Genomic DNA, 22500 nt, shown 5'->3' with positions numbered 1-22500 from the left:
CTGACCAATTCTGCTTTACTAACTCACTAAACTAACCTCATTTTCTGACCAATTCTGCTTTACTAACTCACTAAACTAACCTCATTTTCTGACCAATTCTGCTTTACTAACTCACTAAACTAACCTCATTTTCTGACCAATTTTGCTCTACTAACTCACTAAACTAACCTCATTTTCTGACCAATTCTGCTTTACTAACTCCCTAAACTAACCTCATTTTCTGACCAATTCTGCTTTGCTAACTCACTAAACTAACCCCATTTTCTGACCAAATCTGCATCACTCGTTTATATTAGTCCTTATATTCATCAAAATTTTATACCCTGTTTATCAGTTCCCTTTTCGTTCCCCATTCTTGCAAGAACACTCTCCAGCCGGTTGCTCTCAGGCCCCCCATCCCCCCTCCACAACCTTTGAGATAAAATCCATACCACGGTCATCTCAATCGCCCCGGGGTCAAGGAAAGCAGTTTGGTTTATGCGGCGTCACTCTGTTATTACCAGAGGTTCGTCAGCTTTTGCACACACACACACACACACACACACACACACACACACACACACACACACACACACACACACACACACACACACACACACACACACGCGCGCGCGCGCGCGCGCGCACGCACACACAAGCACACAGACATACACACACACATATATACATATGTATATAAATATATAAATATACATGTCTATATATATAAGTATGTATATATATATATATATATATATATATATACACATACACATATATATATATTATATATATATACGTATATATATACATATATTTGTAATATTCATATTTCATTCTTAACGTCTCAATTTCTTAACAGTTTTGGATCAGCCTGGCACTAAAATGCTTACGATCCAAATGAGAATTAATTGAGGCTCGAATAAGGTGTCAGAATCTCTTCGTTTGGTGCTTCATTTGGATTTAGGCCTCGCAGTGACAAGCTTATCTAAAAAAAAAATGTTAAGAAATTGAAAGGTTAAGAAGGAATTGTGGATATTATAATTACATAGGTATGTATGAATAAAACATTATATATATATATATATATATATATATATATATATATATATATATATATATATATATTTATATATATACATGTAATATAATCGATATATAATATATATATATATATATATATATATATATATATGTGTGTGTGTGTGTGTGTGTGTGTGTGTGTGTGTTTATATACATACTTGACAACAACTTTTATGCCATAAAAATCTGATTCATCGTCACAAGAGTCAATAAAATAGAGAATCTTGAAGAATGAAAGAAAGATACAAAAATACGAAAACTGAGCAACTGCAGAGATAGAGGTGAAAGTGAAACAGAAACCAGGTATATGTAGGAACACAGGAAAACATAATGCAATGATGGAAACGAGTGGCACTATAATGTCAAAGATTCATCTAAGTCTTGAAAATACTTTTTGGAGGAGGGAATGAGTTTGATGTAATAATTACTAAAACAAGTAAAAAATCAAGTTTTCTGTACAGCGTACAATGCTGTATGAAACTCTCAGCCATGGCCCATGAAACTCTCAGCTGCGTGTGTTTTGGCACCTTTAGTGGTGCCAGATGCGCGATCATGGCTAACTTTAACCTTGAATAAAATAAAAACTACTGAGGCTAGAGGGCTGCAATTTGGTATGTTTGATGGTTGGGGGGTGGATGATCAAAATACCAATTTGCAGCCTTCTATCAGCCTCAGTAGTTTTTAAGATCTGAGGGCGGACAGAAAAAGGTGCGGACAGAAAAAGTGCGGACAGAAAAAAGTATGGACAGAAAAAGTGCGGACAGAAAAAAGGTGCGGACAGAAAAAAGGTGCGGACAGAAAAAAGTGCGGACGGAAAAAAGTGCGGACAGAAAAAGTGCGGACAGAAAAAAGGTGCAGACAGAAAAATTGCGGACAGAAAAAAAGTGCGGACAGAAAAAAGGTGCGGACAGAGAAAGTGCGGACAGGAAAAAGTATGGACAGAAAAAGTGCGGACAGAAAAAAGGTGAGGACAGAAAAAAGTGCGGACGGACAAAAGTGCGGACAGAAAAAAGGTGCGGACAGAAAAAAGTGCGGACGGACAAAAGTGCGGACAGAAAAAGTGCGGACAGAAAAAAGTATGGACAGAAAAAGTGCGGACAGAAAAAGTATGGACAGAAAAAGTGCGGACAGAAAAAAGTATGGACAGAAAAAGTGCGGACAGAAAAAGTATGGACAGAAAAAGTGCAGACAGACTGACAAATGGCCAACTCAACAGTTGTTTTCTTTTACAGACTAAAAATTGTGTCTATCGCGCAATGGTTATTCATTATCACTAAAGTTAATTATTCAATTAAGCATTTTTTAACACTTCATAATCAAGATGCATTAAAACGTGGGTAAGTTTATCACTTTCGTGTGTTATTAAAAAAAAAAAATTCAATCATTCACCCTCGACTAACACAGTGAAATTTTGTTACATTCAAATCCTTGATGAAAAGCATTAAACGAAGGCACTATAAAGCAATACATAAGATTTGTAAGTTTGAACCAAGCTAAAAGACCATGAAAAGGAGGCAATATAATTTATCTGGCACATTGGAATGGAATATCGAGTTCAGGCCAAAGGCCAAGCACTGGGACCTATGAGGTCATTCAGCACTGGAAAGGAAATTGATGAGAGTAGGTAGCTTTGAAATGTGCAACAGGGGGGAAACCTCGCAACTGCATTATGAAATAATCGTCAGGAGAGGTTGGAAAGGAAGATGGAAGAAAGATAATATGAACGGAGGTACAGTAAAAGGAATGACGGGGTTGCAGCTAGGGACCGAGGGGACGCTATAAAGAACCTTTAGTAATGCCTACAGTGCATCCCGTGAGGCGCACTAACAGCACTACCCCCTACGGGGTATCTGGTATAGTAGAAATTCTTAGTAAACAATACATGGTACATCTGATGTAAAAGATATGGTGAAACCTCAAGAGATAAGTGGGCCATATTTTAAAGGAGAATAACTACATAAACATGTCATGTATTAATTAAAACTTGCACAGGAAACCAGTTTTATTATTTTATTATTATTATTATTATTATTATTATTATTATTATTATTATTATGCATACAATTTTCATTTACAGCATGTAAAAAAAAAGTTAAAGTATATCTTAGTTTAACCAGACCACTGAGCTGATTAACAGCTCTCCTAGGGCTGGCCCGAAGGATTAGATTTATTTTTACGTGGCTAAGAACCAACTGGTTACCTAGCAACGGGACCTACAGCTTATTGTGGAATCCGAACCACATTGTAGCGAGAAATGAATTTCTATCACCAGAAACAAATTCCTCTTGTTCTTCACTGGCCGGTCGGAGATTCGAACTCGCGACCAACTGAGTGGTAGCTGAGAACGGAACCCGCTCACCCAGCGAAGAATTACAGCATGTAAAAAATCTCACTGAACCTGTTTTGGGAACTTCCACAAAACAGAGAGCCAGTAAGGAATTAGGAAAAAATAGATAGGAAAACAAAAGAAAATGACAAAAACAGAAAAATTCAAGAAAAGGAACCGAGAGATTCAATGGGTCACTTTGCTTACTTTCATGTGAATGTCATTTTCATAATGTTTATATTATTATGCTAATAATACTATGTATTATGTTAATTTATGTGCTGCAAATAGCTTCACTACTTCTTACTTTAAACACTTTGGGAATGACTCGACAAGAAGTCGAAACATTTTCCTTTAAGTTTGAGAATGACTCAACAAAAGTCGAAACGTTTTTCTGTACATCTGAGAGTGACTAAACAAGGAGTTAAAACATTTTCCTTCAAGTTTGAGAATGACTCAACAAGGAGTCGAAATGTTTTCCTATACGGCTGAGAATGACTCGACAAAGAGTCGAAATATTTTCCTTTAAAAGTTTGAGAATGACTCGAAAAGGTGTCGAAACATTTTCGTTAAAGTTTCAGAATGACACAGCAAGGGGTCAAAATGTTTTCCCTTAACAGTTTAACAATGACTCAACAAAGAGTCAAACGTTTTTCTTTGAGAATGACTCAACAAGGAGTCGAAATTTTTCCTTTAAGAGATTGACAATGACTCAAGAAGGAGTAAAAAAATTTTCTTTCAAGTCTGAGAATGACTCAGCAAGGGTCAAAACATTTTCCTTTAAAAGACTGACAATGACTCAACGAGAAGTCGAAATATTTTCCTTTAATAGATTGACAATGACTCAACAAGGAGTCGAAACGTTTTCCTTTACCGAGATTGACAATGACTCAAGAAAGAGTCCAAACATTTTCCTTCAAGCTTGAGAATGACTCAACAAGGGTCATGACGTTTTCTCTTAACAGCTTGACAGTGACTCGACAAAGAGTCAAAACATTTTCCTTTAACAGACTGACAATGACTCAACAAGGAGTCGAAATGTTTTCTTAATGCATTGACAATGGCTCAGGAATAAGTCGAAACGTTCCTAGAATTAGAAAAAAAAAAAAACATTGTGGGTCCCGATGTAATGCGTTAAAATTTATCACTTGTTGGGGATTCCGTTAGAGACTTCTATATCAGTTTTGATTGAACTGGGTATGGGCTACCCCCTCCCCCACCACACTTGTCACCTTTCCGTCAATGGGAACGAAATTGGAAAAAGTTGGGGAAGCTACAACACGATCCATTCATCTTAAAAAGATGTAAACTCCATTCCGTTATCCTTTATAATTCCTCAATTTTCTGAACTCCATGGCGTTGTTGTTGTTATTATTTATTATTATTATTATTATTATTATTATTATTATTATTATTATTATTCAGAAAATGAAACCTATTCATAAGGAACAAGTCCACCAAAGGGGCCACTGACTTGAAATTCTTGAAGCTTCCAAAGAATATTATGGAGTTCATTAGGGATAAATAAGAGGAGGTAAAGGGAAATACAGAAAGAAGAGATCCCACTCACTTATTAAAAAGAAAAAAATAATAAATTAACAAATAGATAAAAATGTATTGAAATGCAAGGAGAATAGTATTAGGGTAGCAATGCATTGCACCTTCGCTTGAACTTTTGAAGTTATCCTTTGTACAATTCCTAAATCTTCGCCTCTTCGGGAATGGGTGAGAGAGTCAGCAGTCTTCAACAAGAACTTCTATGTAAAGTGTTTCAGGAAGATTCCAGCCAAATTGGTACGTAGGCTACGACATGTAGCCAAGATACAGTCGATCATGTAGAAAGAGAAGCTCATTTGCATAACTACGTTGCCAGGTGAGTGAGCGCCCCCACCCCCGAACTCTCTCTCTCTCTCTCTCTCTCTCTCTCTCTCTCTCTCTCTCTCTCTCTCTCTCTCTCTTTCTCTGACTGCGTAGAGGTTTCCTTGTCATCACGACTAAATGAAATGAAACGAATATTTGTCTCTCTCTCTCTCTCTCTCTCTCTCTCTCTCTCTCTCTCTCTCTCTCTCTTAGACAGACGCACACACGCGCACAAATATTCAAGCCAAAAATATGGTTTATTATCGAATCACTATGCCTTCGGAATAACTTACACCTAAGGGGAATTGTAACTGATAAGTGCTTCGTCCCGGGCAGGATTCGGACCCGTTTCCAGAGCCACTGTCTATCGCTGTTTCTAAACCAGGAAATGGCTCGAATCCTGCACTTGTCAATTATAATTCCCCTTGAGTGTGAGTTATTTGAAGGTATAAATATATAATATATATATATATATATATATATATATATATATATATATATATATATATATATATATATATATATATATAAATGTGTATATATATACTATATATATATATACATATACTGTATGTATATATACAATCATATATAAACATATATATATATATATATATATATATATATATATATATATATATATATGACTATATATATATATACATTTTATATAATATATATATATGATATATATATATATATATATATATATATATATATATATATATATATATATGCACGCGGAATATCATAGCTGTAACGTGAAACGTAAGCCATACTGGAAAAGTACTGCATGTTTTGCATGTAGCTGAAACATACATAGGTAATTAGCAATTGTTAATCTGACATCAATCTGTAGTAGTGCCGTCAGTGCACCTCACGTGGTGCACTGTGGGCACTGCTAAAGGGCGTTTGCGGCCGTCTCTTCGGCCCATAGAAGATTATGGTAGTCTTGTGGGTCGCTTTCTCAATTAGGCTATCTTCTTCGATTTAACGTGCTCTTTTCCCATTTTTATATGGGGTAAGCACGATGGGAAGGACTTTGATTTATGGTCAGGGAACTTTAAAGATGACAGCTGCTTACGGATTCGTTCAATTTCCTTCTCCAGGAAATCCGGGGAGGAAATCCGTAAGGCTCTTAGGAATAAATTGCTGGCTATGCCAGTCTTGATAGAAATGTCATGATAGCTAAAACAGTGAACGTATATTAAGTTAAGTATACCTTAGTTTAACCAGACCACTGAGCTGATTAACAGCTCTCCTAGAGAGAGGGCTGGCCCTAAGGATTAGATTTATTTGACGTGGCTAAGAACCAACTGGTTACCTAGCAACGGGACCTACAGCTTATTGTGGAATCCGAACCACATTATAGCGAGAAATGAATTTCTATCACCAGAAATAAACTCCTCTTATTCTTCATTGGCCGGTCGGAGATTCGAACTCGCGGCCAGCAGAGTGCTAGCTGAGAACGGAACCCACTCTCCCAACGAAGAACTAGTGAATGTATGAGAGTGAAAATGTTGGTTTTCTGTATATGGTAAATCCGTACGCACCTGCCATCTTTAAAGTACCCTGACCATATAAATGAGAAAGCAACCCACAAAGCTAACATAATCTTCTATCGTTCCTCTCAAAACAAGACTAGAGAGACGCCCAAAAATAAAATAAAAATCCCACACCTGGACAGGATTAAGACGTCGACACAGACATTTGGAAACTAACCTTTTTGCTTTTACCTACCCAAATGCCTTAGCCAAATCCCTGATTAACGTCCAACAAAAGCCAGTCCCTAAAGACACAGGAGTTTCTGAAATCCCTTGTCTCACCTGTGACCAATCTTAAATCAGTTTTACAGGCAAATCGCTCCCCCAGAGATTAATACAGCATAACCGTTCAGTTAGGTATGGGCAACAGAGCTCAATTATTTTTATCCACATAAGTAACCATAATCACAGAATAAACTGGAATATGCCACGTTTAATTTATAGCAGCAATTGTTAGTTCAAAAGCCAGATTGTAGAATCAGCTTTGAATAAACAAAGAAATACGATAAACCTCTCAAAGGGAGCCTGGGACTCAGATGTTATAGATAAAATCTTCCTCCAACCACCGATTAAGAAGATTAAAGAGAAACTGCCAACTGGAGTGACATAACGGCTGACCTATGGACCTTTTGGTATAAGTACCGCTTTTCTGTAACTCTTCTCACCCATTACTTGCCTGAAGAGAGAGACAGTTGGTCTCTGAAATATAGCATTAACTTTCTACATTTTTATGGGCTCCTTATATTATATATATATAAATATATATATATCCTTATATTATATATATATACATATACACACACACATATATATATATATATATATATATATATATATATATATATATATATATATATATATATATATCTGTACATATACATATATATATGTATATACAGTATGTATATATATATGTATGTGTATATATATATATATATATATATATATATATATATATATATATATATATATATATATATATATATCAAAATAAAATTATAATAATCTTTAATTTCTGATCACCCATCCTTTAATTCCGAATCGATTCAAACCTCGTAACAGAAGAAATGATTTATGTAGATTAAAAAAAATAATTAACAAACCATTCACCAAATAAAATACTTGCTGAATAAATCACCAACACAATTTATGCTGACGTCACCCAAAAATTCTATGAACTATTAATTTCCAAACCCTAAAACTCCACTCATTTGACAGTTGCTAACAGACAATCCATCGTCAAAAGGATTGGAAAAAATGAATATTTAAAAAGAACGGGGAAGCTCTGGTGAAGAAATCGTCTATTTTAATGACTTCTGTTTAAAAAAATAACTCTTTCCGCAAATTGGTTATTAACGGATCATCGGTTATGAATTTAATATTTTACTTATTTTGTGTTTATTTCTCACCAATGATTTTTTTCCTACGGTGAGAGGAGTTGTAAGTCGAAATATAAGATTTAGGCCAAATGCCATCCGCTGTGACCTATGAGGTCTTTCAGCGCTGAAAGGAAAATGGAGAGTAAAGGAGGTTTGAAATTGTAACAGGAGGAAAGCCTCGCAGTTGCTCTACTAAACGATTGTTAGGAGAGGGTGAAAATGAAGATGGGAGAAAGAGGATACGAACGGAGGAGGTACGGTACAATAAAAGGAATGAAAGGGGTTGCAGGTAGGGGCCGAAGGGACTCTGCAAAGAACCTTAAGTAATGCCTACAATGCAGCTCGTGAGGTGCACTGGCGGCGCTACCCGCCTACCGGGGCATTTTCACCAACTATGTTCCGCTTCGGGACCTTCCCTGAAAAAAGCGGGACGCCATATCTTAAAAACTAACCATAGAATCTTCTTGAAAATAATCTCAATATGTTTACCACGCCCAAAACTTAGTAGTAGTAACATTGACGGCGTGCGTATTCCTAGCCCGCTGGGGATTACCGTAAAAACAAACAAAAGACTGAGCGCGCCCGTTCTCACTCGTCTGGCCGAACCACAGTACAGTTGGGGGAATATGCCTGTCTACCGGGGAGGAGTTGTAAGAATTGTGAGGGTGTAAAGCAATTAGACTGAGACGAATGTAGTACGTTAAATATACATCAACCTAAACTGGGTTTCGTAAATGACCTCGCGCTTTCCTGATTTCATTTTTGAAACTTTGGCTGTCAAGAACTGGGGCACTGTTGGCCACCCACCGCTCAGGACAGTGAAAAATGAGTTGGAGTGGTTGGACAGCAAGATGGAAGACAGGGAGAGGAAGGGTGGTAAAGCAAAAAGCTAATAAATGGATGCAACTAGGGGCCGAAGGGACGCAGCAAACACCCATTAGTAATGCCTACAGTGTACCGCATGAGGTGCACTTACGGGATTATCCCCCTAAGGGAATAACTAACTGTCATTGACGGGCAATATCTGAATCTAGAAAAATTAGGATTTCTAGGCAAATGGTCCCCATGCTGTCCCAACTCTGTTACTTCGCAACTCAGCACGATGACTTCAGTTACCCCGGATGCAAATTCCGGAGATGTATGATAGTATTGCACCAGCCCCGGTTCATGCCCCTACAGTAGGTTAGGTTAGGTTAGGTTGGGTTGGGTTAGAATAGTACAATAACGGTAATTTGGGCGTAGGAAACACTGTGATTATTTTCAAGAAGATTCTATGGTTAGTTTTTAAGATATGGCGTCCAGCTTTTTTCAGGGAAAGGTCTCGGTACTCGGTTACACCTCGGGAATTTGCACCCCGTTGCTTATACGAAACTAACAATAACTTGATTACTTAAAATACATTTACATCCCACAATGAATTACAAACATATGACAAATACCTCTTTATGAAAAATCTACTCATAATCAGTTTGTTTACAGAAATATGCTTCAAAATTCAAATAAAAAGACTTTCGTTCAAAATTACGAAAAACTCACAATCCACGACTAATCTTTCTTTTGAAGGATAGATGAGTTTCACAACACCCTTGGCGTCGTAGGGGGTTAGTGCTGTCAGTGCACCTCGTGCGGTGTACTGTAGGCATTACTTAAGGTTCTTTGCAGCGTGCCTTTCTTAGGCCCCTAGCTGCAACCCCTTTCATTCCTTTTACTGTACCTCCTTTCATATTCTCTTTCTTCCACTTTACTTCCCACTCTCTCCTAACAACTGATTCACAGTGCAACTGCAAAAGGTTTCCCTCCTGTTACACCTTTCAGATCTTTTACTGCCAATCTCCGTTTCAGCGCTGAATGACCTCATAGGTCCCAGCGCTTGGCCTCTGGCCTAAATTCTATATTCAGTTTAGTGCACGGCACCCTTGGCCACCATTTTACAATAAAACATCAACAGATGAAGAAAGGCATCTTTTATTTATTTACTTCTTTTATTATTCCAACATTTAGGTCGTCAATCTCTAGTATTTATCGAAGAGGCTGATTCATTTAAATTAAAAGAATCATAGTGACCTTGCATTCAAGATTATAATTATAGTCAACGGCAAAAGATCAAGAAAAGATGTTATCACTACCAGATCATGAAAGCAATTACCAGGGTAAAAATTACGAACTACAACTATTAAAGCAAATAATGGATGATATCAGGTAACAAAAACAATCCCCAAAAAAGTTTCACGAAAACTAAATTAAAACTGAAATGTATATGGAGACACATTCCTTTAAGATTCAAAGTGAATTACACCCATATTGGAAAACCCTTTGGGGAATACATGAATATATCAGAAAAGGACGAATTCTAGAGAGAGAGAGAGAGAGAGAGAGAGAGAGAGAGAGAGAGAGAGAGAGAGAGAGAGAGAGAGAGAGAGAGATAAAAAATATCACGGAGAAAAATTATGAAAATATTATTCGACACTGTAAGTGACATCAGAGGTAAAACTGAACGGGCGGAAAAACTCTTGGGGTTAGGAAGCCCCGCTGAAGGAAAGTATTTTAACGGAGTAAGAAAAACAAGGGACAGGTGCTGACAGAAAATATATATACAGCAAAGATCGTTTGTAGCGAATTTCTGGGGACTGTCGTTTGCAGTTCGTTATAGGCATCATTCGTTATAAAAGAAGGCACTTGAAATGATTGGATGACCTCCCTTGTTTTAATACAGAATGAAATCCAGACGACAAAGTATCGATCCTCCCAAGTGAATCATGATTTCTAATACATTTCAATAAAAGTCATTGTTAGTTTACGAATTGGATATGTATTTTGATGTATATAACAAAATTAGTTATGCTTGTAGTTTTGTCTTTATTTAAAACCTTTAAATGAGATTAAGTAGCTACACAAAGTACACAGTGTCCGGGGTAAGTGTAATATGTGCACATGTGAATTTTATTGCGCTTCTAGTGACTGTGTACTGAACGCAATCTGCTGACACGGATTTCACTTGGAATAATAAGAAAGTAACGCAGCATATTAATTCAAAATATTTTAATTACGCATTACATAAAAAAACCAAAAGTCAAAAGCAATCAAAATGAGCAAACACGCACTAAGCGGTTAAAAAAATAGTTTTCACTACCATTTCACGCACAAAGAGTTTAAGAATCGAGCACTGTTGCACTGCAAATAACATGGCCTTCTTACGGCAAAAATTTTTCCTAGCTGACAAAGACAAGATTAAGAACAAAGTAATAACAGTTCACTGGGATGACAGGTGTTTGAGGTTTGTTTAACAATAAAATCATCAGCTCGTTACAACAGGTATTTTTCACCAATAAAATTGTCACAGGGACGTGCTAAATAGTTCGTTATATACCGGATTTCCCGGGATCTCACTTTCATTCGTTATAAGCCTGAATTCGTTACAAGCCTGTACGTTATAAACGAACTTTACTGTACTTATACATTATATATATATATATATGTATATATGTATTTATACATAAATACATACATACATCATATATAAATATGAATATTGTTTCAGTAGATGAAACCTATTCACATGGAACAAGCACACTAAAGGGGCCATTGACTTGAAACTCAAGCTTCCAAAGAATGTTGGTTTCAACCTCCCACCGCAGCAGACCCCACACTGCGGCAGTAACTGATCATGACACGGAGCCAGTGATTTTTCTTCGCCCCGTGACATCTGAGCGGCATGTCACGACACTAGAGACCATACCAGCGGACCAGCTAATGGTAAAATGTTAAGTATACGTTAGTTTAACCAGACCACTGAGCTGATTAACAGCTCTCCTAGGGCTGGCCCAAAGGATTAGATTTATTTTACGTGGCTAAGAAACAATTGGTTACCTAGCAACGGGACATACAGCTTACTGTGAAATCCGAACCACATTATAACGAGAAATGAATTTCTATCACCAGAAATAAATACCTCTAATTCTTCATTGGCCGGTCGGAGAATCGAACGCGGGACCTGCTGAGTTCTAGCTGAGAACGATACCCACCCGTCCAATGAAGACCTACTGGCTAATAGTAAAACATGTCACAGACACACGTCGGCAACTTTCGCATATATATTATAAACATGTTAGAAACAAGTGGGAACAAGCCTTTGGCAAATGCTGGGTAATCGTATGAAGCACTGGTTGGAACTACCTATAAGTCGTTGACTTGTATTCAACTTGTTGGTGATGTGTATGCGTTAAGTTGTTGATGTGTTTATGACATATTCTACTGCAGCATGGACACACCCTTAAACAAACACCCAAAGTAAACAAGTAAAAAATGCGCCGAAGTTTCTTCGGCGCAATCGAGTTTTCTGGACAGCGCATAATCAAGGCCACCGAAAATAGATCTATCTTTCGGTGGTCTCGGTATAACGCTGTATGAGCAGCGGCCCATGAAACTTTCTGCCACAGCCCGGTGGTGGCCTGTGTTGTTGGCACCTATAGCAGTGCCAGACGCATGATCATGGCTAACTTTAACCTTAAATCAAATAAAAACTACCGAGGCTAGAGAGCTGCAATTTGGTATGTTTGATAATTGGAGGGTGGATGATCAACATACCAATTTGCAGTCCTCTAGCCTCAGTAGCTTTTAAGATCTGAGGGCGGACAGAAAAAGTGTGGACAGAAAAAAGAGCGGACAGAAAAAGTGCGGATGGACAGACAAAGCCATCTCTACAATGGTTTCTTTTTTACAGGAAACTTAACAAAAAAAAATGCAAAATTGGAAGACACTGACTAACAGATTATTCCTACAAGCCACCAACAAAATTAGCGGGCTAATTAGAAAATCGTTTGTAACGCAACCAAGAACAACACTTTTCCTTTACTGTTAACAGCGAGCATCAATTGTTTTCGTTATATATCCGTAAACCCAAATACCTGAAAGTTTCCTAAAAAAAAGGGGGGTGGGAGGGGCAATATCGGAAAACTACACGGGAGGCGGCTCGGCAGAATTATGACCTAATTAAAAAGGAAGAAATGGTTCCAAGCGAGTATTTTTTGTGCATCCTCTCTCACTCTCTCCCGGTACAGACCTCACTCTTGTTACAGCTTACACCCCATGGAAGGAATTTCAGAAAATTCGGACATTTTTCCGACATCTTACTACACCTACCAAAACTTGAAGACATCCACTAACATAATACAATAATAATTGACCGATCGGTGGTTGTATAAACATGAGTCAACAACATACGCAATTATCTTTTTGTATGTATGTATGTATACATACATACATATATATATATATATATATATATATATATATATATATATATATATATATATATATATATATATATATATATATATATATATATATATATATATATATATATATATATATATATATATATATATATATATATATAAAAGTTCAAATGTCCGTGGAAGAAAGTGGCCGCCAGAAATAATCTCATCGATCGCTTAATAGTCCTCTTCACTGTCTGTCTGTCTGTCTGTCTCACCTTCCGCAACAGGTAGGGGGCCCACTAACTGAGTTTCGGGTGTCTTGCAACTACTACTGTATATCGTGGCAGGTACGGGGTTAATCTCTCTCTCTCTCTCTCTCTCTCTCTCTCTCTCTCTCTCTCTCTCTCTCTCTCTCTCTCTCGTCCAGTCTAGTAGTACAGTGCTAAATCAAAACAACCGTGATGTAACCTACGGTAATATAAGTACATCTAACTATCTATCTATCTATCTATATATAGATACATACATGTATATGTGTGTATATACATATAGTATATATATATATATATATATAATAAATATATATTATATATATGTATGTATGTATATGTATATAATATATATATATATATATATATATATATATATATATATATATATATATATATATATATATATAATATATGTACCCAGGTTCACGAAAGCATTCATACAGTGTAGAAATCCAGGAACATATGAGTTTTACGGGGTAATAACAATAATTTCTTGTCGGGTTCGAGAACTAATCAAAGCGCTACGCTGGAGGCAGAGGTCGTTCCAATAACGTGACTGGCTCTGGGAGCAAAGCAAAACATATTAAAACTAATCCTTCTCGCTTTGAGGCACTTGCGATATTCTAAGGAGTTATATTTGTTCAGCTTCGTTTACGAATTACCACAGCGAACCTTTGTTAATATAACTGAAAGGGTGTCTGGACAGGTGTCCATTGATTTAGTCGCGCAAACCCTTGTTAATATAATTGAAAGTGTCTGGACGGGTGTCCACTGATGTAGTCGAGCAAACCTTTGTCAATGTAACTTAAACAGTGTCTGGACCGGTGTCCACTGATGTAGTCTAGCAAACTCTTGTTAATATAGCTAAAAAAAAGTGTGTGGACAGGTGCCCAACCATGTAGTCAGACTGACGACAGTCTGCGCAATAGAGCGAACGAGTTTAACGTAAAAGAAAAAGTTGATTACAATAAAAGGTTGCATGAGAAGTTCGAGAACAAAGTTTCTGTCAGTCTGTGGCACACATGGAACTTGGGACGGCTTAAAAATAATATCACAATGCAATTGAAAGATGTGAACTTAGAGTCAGTGGCAGGCTGCTCAATGTGATTCACTGCTTGGCAAAACTAAGTTTGTGAGACAACTCAGAAAACAGAAATGTGATTCAGTAATATGGAAGTACCAGTCAAAATCATAAGATGGATATTAGAAGTTGAAGAATGCAACACATATGAAGCTGATAAGATATTGCAGTGCCCTGGAGAAAGTATTATCATGGGACTAACCATGTTGTTTTAGGTATGTCTGGATAGGGGAAAGGTTCCAAAGGGAACACAAGAATTACTAAGAATACTGTGTGGTACAATTCTGACCGAGAAAGTTGGGGAAGAAAAACTGTTGACAAGATAAGGGAAAAGGTGTGTGGATGAAGTGATCGTCATGATGCAGTCATGTTTGAAGTTTGAAAGGCAATGGTAGAAGCTGTATGTGGAACACACAGGCCTAGAAATAGCTTATAATATAATTTCTGGATAAAAAAAAAATAAAAGCTGTGGAGGGCATTCAGGATGCATGATATAGGAGATACACTGCCCGAGGCGAGACAGGAGAGTGGCTGGTTTGGTGTAAGGAGGATTTGAGACTAAAATGTGATACATCTCCAAGTCTTTTTTTATTATGTTCACGGATTGAGTGATACGAGATAAGTCAGATAAAGTTGCACGATAAGTTAAGTATACCTTAGTTTTATCAGACCACTGAGCTGATTAACAGCTTTCCTAGGGCTGGCCCGAAGGATTAGACTTGTTTTACGTGGCTAAGAACCAATTGGTTACTTAGCAACGGGACCTACGGCTTATTGTAACAAAATGGGTGGGCAATGGAGTGTGGAATGGCTGATGTTGAAGATGAAGCGGTATCAGGCGGGAAAATGAACAGAAACTGCAGGATCTATTGAAAAGGCTTGAAAGTATTACCAAGAAGAGGAGCCTGAGAGTAAAGACTTCAAATGGAAATAAAGGAGTTACCAGGATGCGCAAATGACTGGGAAGAAACTTCGAGTCCTAATGATGCCAATATGGGAATATATGAAGAGAATTTTAAGCCAACTCTCCTTTATGGAAGTGAAGTGTAGATGCTGAATGTAAATAAAAAAATAAAAAACGTGGAAGCTGCTGGGATAAATTGTTTATGTCGGATATGTAGAGCAAGAATGGAATATGCGAATTGAATTGAATACAGAGTTTAGGCCAAAGGCCAAGCACTGAGACCTACGAGGCCATTCAGCTCTGAAACGGAAACTGACAGTAAAAGGTTTGAAAGGTGCAACAGGAGGAAAACCTCGCAGTTACACTATGAATCAATTGTTAGGAGAGGTTGGAAAGTGAGGTGGAAGAAAGAGAATATGAAAAGAGGTACAGTAAAAGGAAGGAAAGGAGTTAGAGCTAGGGACCGAAGGCACGCTGTAAAGACCCTCAAGTAATGCCTGCAGTGCACCGCATGAGGTGAACTGACGGCACTAACCCCCTGCGGGGCGGAACATGTGGAGGTACGCAGACGTGATAAAAAAGTTTGCCTGGGTAGAAGGAGAGATCAGAGTATTTTAGGATGATTCTGTCATACTTAAAGAAAGGAGGACGATGAATAGACGAAGGGGAAGAGGGAGATCTGGAAAATAATGGATAGACTGAGTCGAAAATGTACCGAAAAGGCACGTCTTCGCATCCAGGAACCGCAAAAGTACGACTTGGCCTGGCAGGATTTGACTTAAGAACAGAATATAGAATTTAGGCCGAAGGCCAAGCGCTGGGACCTATGAGGTCATTCAGCGTTGAAAGGGAAATTGAGAATAAAAAGGTTTGAAAGGTGTAACAGGAGATAAACCTTGCAGTTGCACTATGAAACAACTGTTAGAGATGGTGGAAAGTCAGATGGTAGAAAGAATATGAACGGAGGCACAGTTTAAGGAATGTAAGAGGTCGCAACTAGGGGCCAAAGGCACGCTGCAAAGACCCTTAAGTAATGCCTACAGTACACCGCGTGAGGTGCACTGACGGTACTACCCCCTAAGCAGGTTTGACGTATGGGTTAGACATACTGTTAATGACTGTTTTATGTGAATATGTATGTATACCTTACTTTAACCAGACCACTGAGGAACTGATTAACAGCTCTCCTAGAGAGGGCTGGCCCGAAGGATTAGACTTATTTTACGTGGCTAAGAACCAATTGGTTACCTAGCAACGGGACCTACAGCTTATTGTGGAATCCGAACCACATTACAGCGAGAAGTGAATTTCTATCACCAGAAATAAATTCCTCTAATTCTTCACTGGCCGGTCGTAGATTCGAACGCTGGGCCAGCAGAGTGTTAGCTGAGAACGGTACCCACCCGTCCAATGAGGAACTGTTTTATGTTAAAATGTATGGGTATCGAAGCGACCATGAAGTGAGTGTGTATAAATGGAATGAAGTCAGTATGCATGCATCTACGAATAAAAACTTTTTATAAATATCCGTGTGCAGAAAAATATACACACACAAAAACTACGGATTTAGAATATCCATCACCACTACCATTTGTCTTTGGAACGATCATGACGCTGCGAAAAGGCTCAAAAATATAGAAATATAAATATATATATAACAGGCCATGACACACATATTCCAATAACAGAATGGCGTTGGAAGGGATTCTGATAATGACTCTCTCTCTCTCTCTCTCTCTCTCTCTCTCTCTCTCTCTCTCTGAAATATTATATTGGAAGGACGTCAATCTTTCAGTCTGTATCAGTCTTTCAGTCCGTAGTAATTTGCACGTGGTCAGTTCGTTCATGAAGATAAACATGAAACGGTAAAAATGAAACTAAAACGGGTGAAAAAAATAAAAATGAAACACCTAAATCACAAAAAACAAAGAACAAATAAACTTGTAAATAAGTAAATTTTATAGGAAGACATATTTCATTAAATAAACTTCTGAAGGATCAAACACAAAAATGTTATTACAAACGAATAAAATTCTAAAATAAAATAAATATCAGCAAAGGAAAAAATTATTTTAATAAAATCGATGCTTATGAATAAATAAAATGGAATTAAAAAAACGCCAAGAAACGATTAAATATAATTTCATAACGTCAGGCTTCTCATAAAAGCAATTACGGAACTAAGGCGTTACAAAAAAAAAAAAAAATCCTCCGAAGTTTCTTCGGGGCAATCGAGTTTTCTGTATACAGACACTACAGCGTAGTAATCAAGGCCACCGAAAACAGATCTATCTTTCGGTGGTCTCGGTATAATGCTGTATGAGCCGCGGCCCATGAACCTTTCAGCCACGGTCCGGCGGTGGCCTGTGTTGTTGGCACTTATAGCGGTGCCAGAAGCTAACTTTAACCTTGAATAAAATATAAACTGCCGAGGAGGCTAGAGGGCTGCAATTTGGTATGTTTGATGATTGGAGGGTGGACAATCAACATACCAATTTGAGTCCTCTATCCTCAGTGGTTTTTAAGATCTGAGGGTGGACAGGAAAAAGTGCGGACAGAAAAAAGCACGGACAGAATAAAGTGGGAACAGAAAAGCGCGGACGGACAGACAAATAGCCATCTCAAGAGTTTTCATTTACAGAAAACTAAAAAACGTAATCCGGTAATCTCCTTCAGGAAAAAAGGGAAAACGTGAGAAACATAAAGAGTCCCAAGAACAAAAGACAAAAGGGTTAAAACCAAAAGTAAATAGAGAGAGAGAGGAAAAAAAAACATAAACAAATATATGTCAATTCTAGGTATAAGCTAAAACGCAAGCGTGGAGGGACGGAGAGCCTCGAGAAAAACAGATTGAACTCTATGGGACGAAGACACAATACACTCTCGCCAGGAATGTTTTGGTCCAACGCAGCTCTGAATCGATGCTAAACTCAGCAAACTGTACATGATAAACAGTCTGAATAATGAGAGAGAGAGAGAGAGAGAGAGAGAGAGAGAGAGAGAGAGAGAGAGAGAGAGAGAGAGAGAGAGGCCATGCATCCGGGCAGACAATCCTGGCATTTGTAATACTTCAAATTATTTGAAATTGAAGTACAATTAACACTATGGTCTTGCGTTTGTTTGTTTGTTCAGTGCTTTCTATGTCTGTTGTCGACACCTTTACTTGAATCTTACTATCAGAGAGAGAGAGAGAGAGAGAGAGAGAGAGAGAGAGAGAGAGAGAGAGAGAGAGAGAGAGAGAGAGAGCTAAATTCAGTGCTTTCTATGTCTGTTGTCGCCACACCTTTACTTGAATCTTACTATCTGCGAGAGAGAGAGAGAGAGAGAGAGAGAGAGAGAGAGAGAGAGAGAGAGAGAGAGAGAGAGAGAGAGAGTATTAATCAATCTTACTGTAAAGATTTCAATTACCTTGATTCTCTCCCCGAAACTCAAACATCTGCTCCTGAACCCCCTTTACGGCTCTGTCGCAAGGCGCATCGTTTTATGGCGTATTTGCCACCCTCATCCCCACAGCTGTCCCTTGCAATTGGTCTATTATGGGTGTTTTTCATGTCGGAATGACTTTACACGCACGATTAGCGTCCCATTCCTTGTCGTAGGGGATGACCAAAACAAGTCAACTTCAGCGCAATCGAGTTTCCTGTACGGCGCATAATGCTGTATGAAACTTTCAGCCACGGCCCGGTGGTGCCCCGTCCTATAGCGTCACCAGACGCACGATTATGGCTAACTTTAACCTTAAATAAAATAAAAACTACCTATGCTGGATGGTTTCTTCGGCGCAATCGAGTTTTCTATACAATGTATAATGCTGTATGAAACTCCCAGCCACGGCCCATGAAGCTTTCAGCCACGGCCCGGTGGTGCCCTGTCCTATAGCGTCACCAGACGCACGATTAATGGCTAACTTTAACCTTAAATAAAATAAAAACTGCTGAGGCTAAATGGTTTCTTCGGCGTAATCGAGTTTTCTGTACAGCGTATAATGCTGTATGAAACTCTCAGCCACGGCCCATGAAGTTTTCAGCCACGGCCCGGTGGTGCCCTGTCCTATAGCGTTACCAGACGCACGATTAATGGCTAACTTTAACCTTAAATAAAATAAAAACTGCTGAGGCTAAATGGTTTCTTCGGCGTAATCGAGTTTTCTGTACAGCGTATAATGCTGTATGAAACTCTCAGCCACGGCCCGGTGGTGGCACCTGTAGCGCTGCCAGACGCACGATCGTGGCTAACTTTAACCTTGAATAATATAAAAACTACTGAGGCTAGATGGTTTCTTTGGCGCAATCGAGTTTTCTGTACAGCGTAAAATGCTGTATGAAACTTTCAGCCAAGGCCCTTTGGTGCCCTGTCCTATAGCGTTACCAGAAGCACGATTATGGCTAACTTTAACCTTAAATAAAACAAAAACTGCTGAGGCTAGAGGGCTGCAATTTGGTATGTTTGATGATTAGAGGGTGGATGATCAACATTCCAATTTGCAGCCCTCTAGCCTCAGTAGTTCCAAGATCTGACGGCGGACAGAAAAAGTGCGGACGGACAGACAAAATGGCCACCTCAATTTGTTTTCTTTTACAGAAAACTATAAAAGAAGGTGAAAAAAAAAGGCAGGAAATCTCTTCCTCTCCCACACTCCCACTTCACGGCCGAGCCCCGAGAAGGCGGCGCAAACTTCGCTCTAACTTGTTTCACTTCGGAAACTTTTCAATCGCCTGAATGTTAAAACGGGGAAGGAGAAGGAGCATTAAACATATAAGGGCTTCGCACGATCTCAACCCGGCGGACAGATGAGCTTCGTCGAATTTTGAAGCCCTATTTACGTACTCGGGATTCTTAGCTCCTGCTATTTTGCACAAGACATAAACAAGTAAAAAATGCGACGAAGTTTCTTCGGCGTAATCGAGTTTTCTGTGCATCGTAAAATCAAGGCCACCGAGAATAGATCTATCTTCCGGTGGTCTCGGTATAATGCTGTATGAGCAGCGGCCCATGAAACTTTAACCACGGCCCGGTGGTGGCATGTCCTATATCACTGCCAGAAGCACGATTATGGCTAACTTTAACATTGAATAAAATAGAAACTACTGAGGCTAGAGGGCTGCAATTGGTATGTTTGCTGATTGGAGGGTGGATGATCAACGTATCAATTTGCAGCCCTCTAGCCTCTTTAGAGATCTGAGAGCGGACAAAAAAGTGTGGACGGACAAACAAATCCGCCACAATAGTTTTCTTCTGCGGAAAATTAACAAAATCATTCTAATTGAGTGGAACAGCCTCCCTGAGGATGTTATAAGCAAGTGGGGCCTCAAAAGCTCAAGCGAAGATGCGATGCACCGCTGCCCTGAAGCAGTTCTCCTTGTATTCTATAATCTACTTATCTATTTGCTTCTTAATTCGTTAATCCATTTTTTCGTTTCTGATAACTGATTTCTTCTTCCTTTACTTCCTGTTACCTTCTGTTGCTTCTTTCGAATGAACGCCTTAATATTCTTTGGAAGCTTCTTGAATTTCAATTCAATGGCCCCTTTGGTGGGATTGTTCCGTACGAATAAGGTTCATCTTCTGAATAATAATAATAATAATAATAATAATAATAATAATAATAATAATAATAATAATAATAATAATAACAAATCTTTCTTTAAGTAAGTCCTTTCTTAGTGAAAACCTCATTATGATTTATCACCTTTGTAGAAAATTCTATAAGCATTATATTTCGTTTCTGATTTATGCAAATTAGGCTGTCAAGCCAAGCACTGGGGCACTTTCAGCCATTCAGCGCTCAAGATAGTGAAAAGGGGTGGGGGGGGGAGGGGGGGAGCTGGAGTGGTTAGACAGCAAAACTGAAGAGCGGAATCGGGAACGGAGGTAAAGTAAAAGGCTAAAATTAGATGCTGGCAGTGACCGAAGGGACACTGTTAACAACCTTTCATAATGCCTGCAGTGCACCACGTGAGGCGCACTGACAGAACTATCCGCCTGCGGGGAGAAACACTTAGGAAAGAGAGACTCCTTAGATTTTCCACGCAAACTTCCCGAGACAAAAAAAAAATATTTATTTGATAGAAATTAATTATTTGTATCATTATTCATAGTAAGCTTGACCCTCATTAAACAAGCCACGGACGTGTTATGAAGCATTCAAGTTAAGAGGTCTCAAACCCAATGCTTTGCAAAGCTATGGTACAGAATCTATAGAGGGTAGAGTAGAATATAGAATTTAGGCCACAGGCCAAGCGCTGGGACCTGTGAGGTCATTCAGCGCTCAAAGGAAAACTGAGAGTTGAAAGGTGGAAAACCTCGCAGTTGCACTAAGCGACAATTGTTATAGGGTGGAAAGTCAGATGAAAGAAAGGAGATATGAACGGAGATACAGTAAAAGGAATGAAAGGGGGTTGCAGCTAGAGGACGAAGGGACGCTGAAAAGAAGCTTAAGCAAAGTCTACAGTGCACCGCATGAGGTGCACTGACGTCACTAACCGCTCCCCTCCACGGAGGAATCTATAAACACCCTTAATTTTAGGAACATTGGTCACATGGCGATCAACCATCGTTCGGCAGTAAATCCAGTCCCTGAGACGTCAAACTCATGTGAATAGAAGCGTAAATACGCCAAAAGTTACGCAAAATACCGTGGAAAGGGGAGACCTGAGAACATCTTCTACCATTAATACAATTCAAATGTTCAAGCCGAAATGCTCCCCCGTTTGCAAGTTCCTGAGATGTATGCTAAGTATTGCACCAGCCCCGGGTTTTTTTTTTTTTTGGCCATGCCCCTAGGTTAGGTTAGGTTAGGTTAGGTTAAATTTGGTTAGCGCATGCTCAGTGACTTGGTTGTGGGAAACAAAATGTG

At 38.6% G+C, this 22500-nt stretch overlaps 1 protein-coding gene across 1 annotated transcript in view; it reads right to left on the bottom strand.

Moving 5' to 3' along the window:
• LOC136853348 (uncharacterized) overlaps positions 1 to 22500 on the bottom strand; it is a 440642-nt gene that overhangs the window by 408640 nt on the left and 9502 nt on the right. The window lies entirely within an intron of this gene.

Source organism: Macrobrachium rosenbergii, chromosome 27 (genome assembly GCF_040412425.1).
Source record: "Macrobrachium rosenbergii isolate ZJJX-2024 chromosome 27, ASM4041242v1, whole genome shotgun sequence".
Lineage (NCBI taxonomy): Eukaryota > Metazoa > Arthropoda > Malacostraca > Decapoda > Palaemonidae > Macrobrachium > Macrobrachium rosenbergii.
The sequence above is the reverse complement of the archived record's forward strand: the minus strand, read 5'-3'. Positions and strand labels throughout refer to the sequence as shown.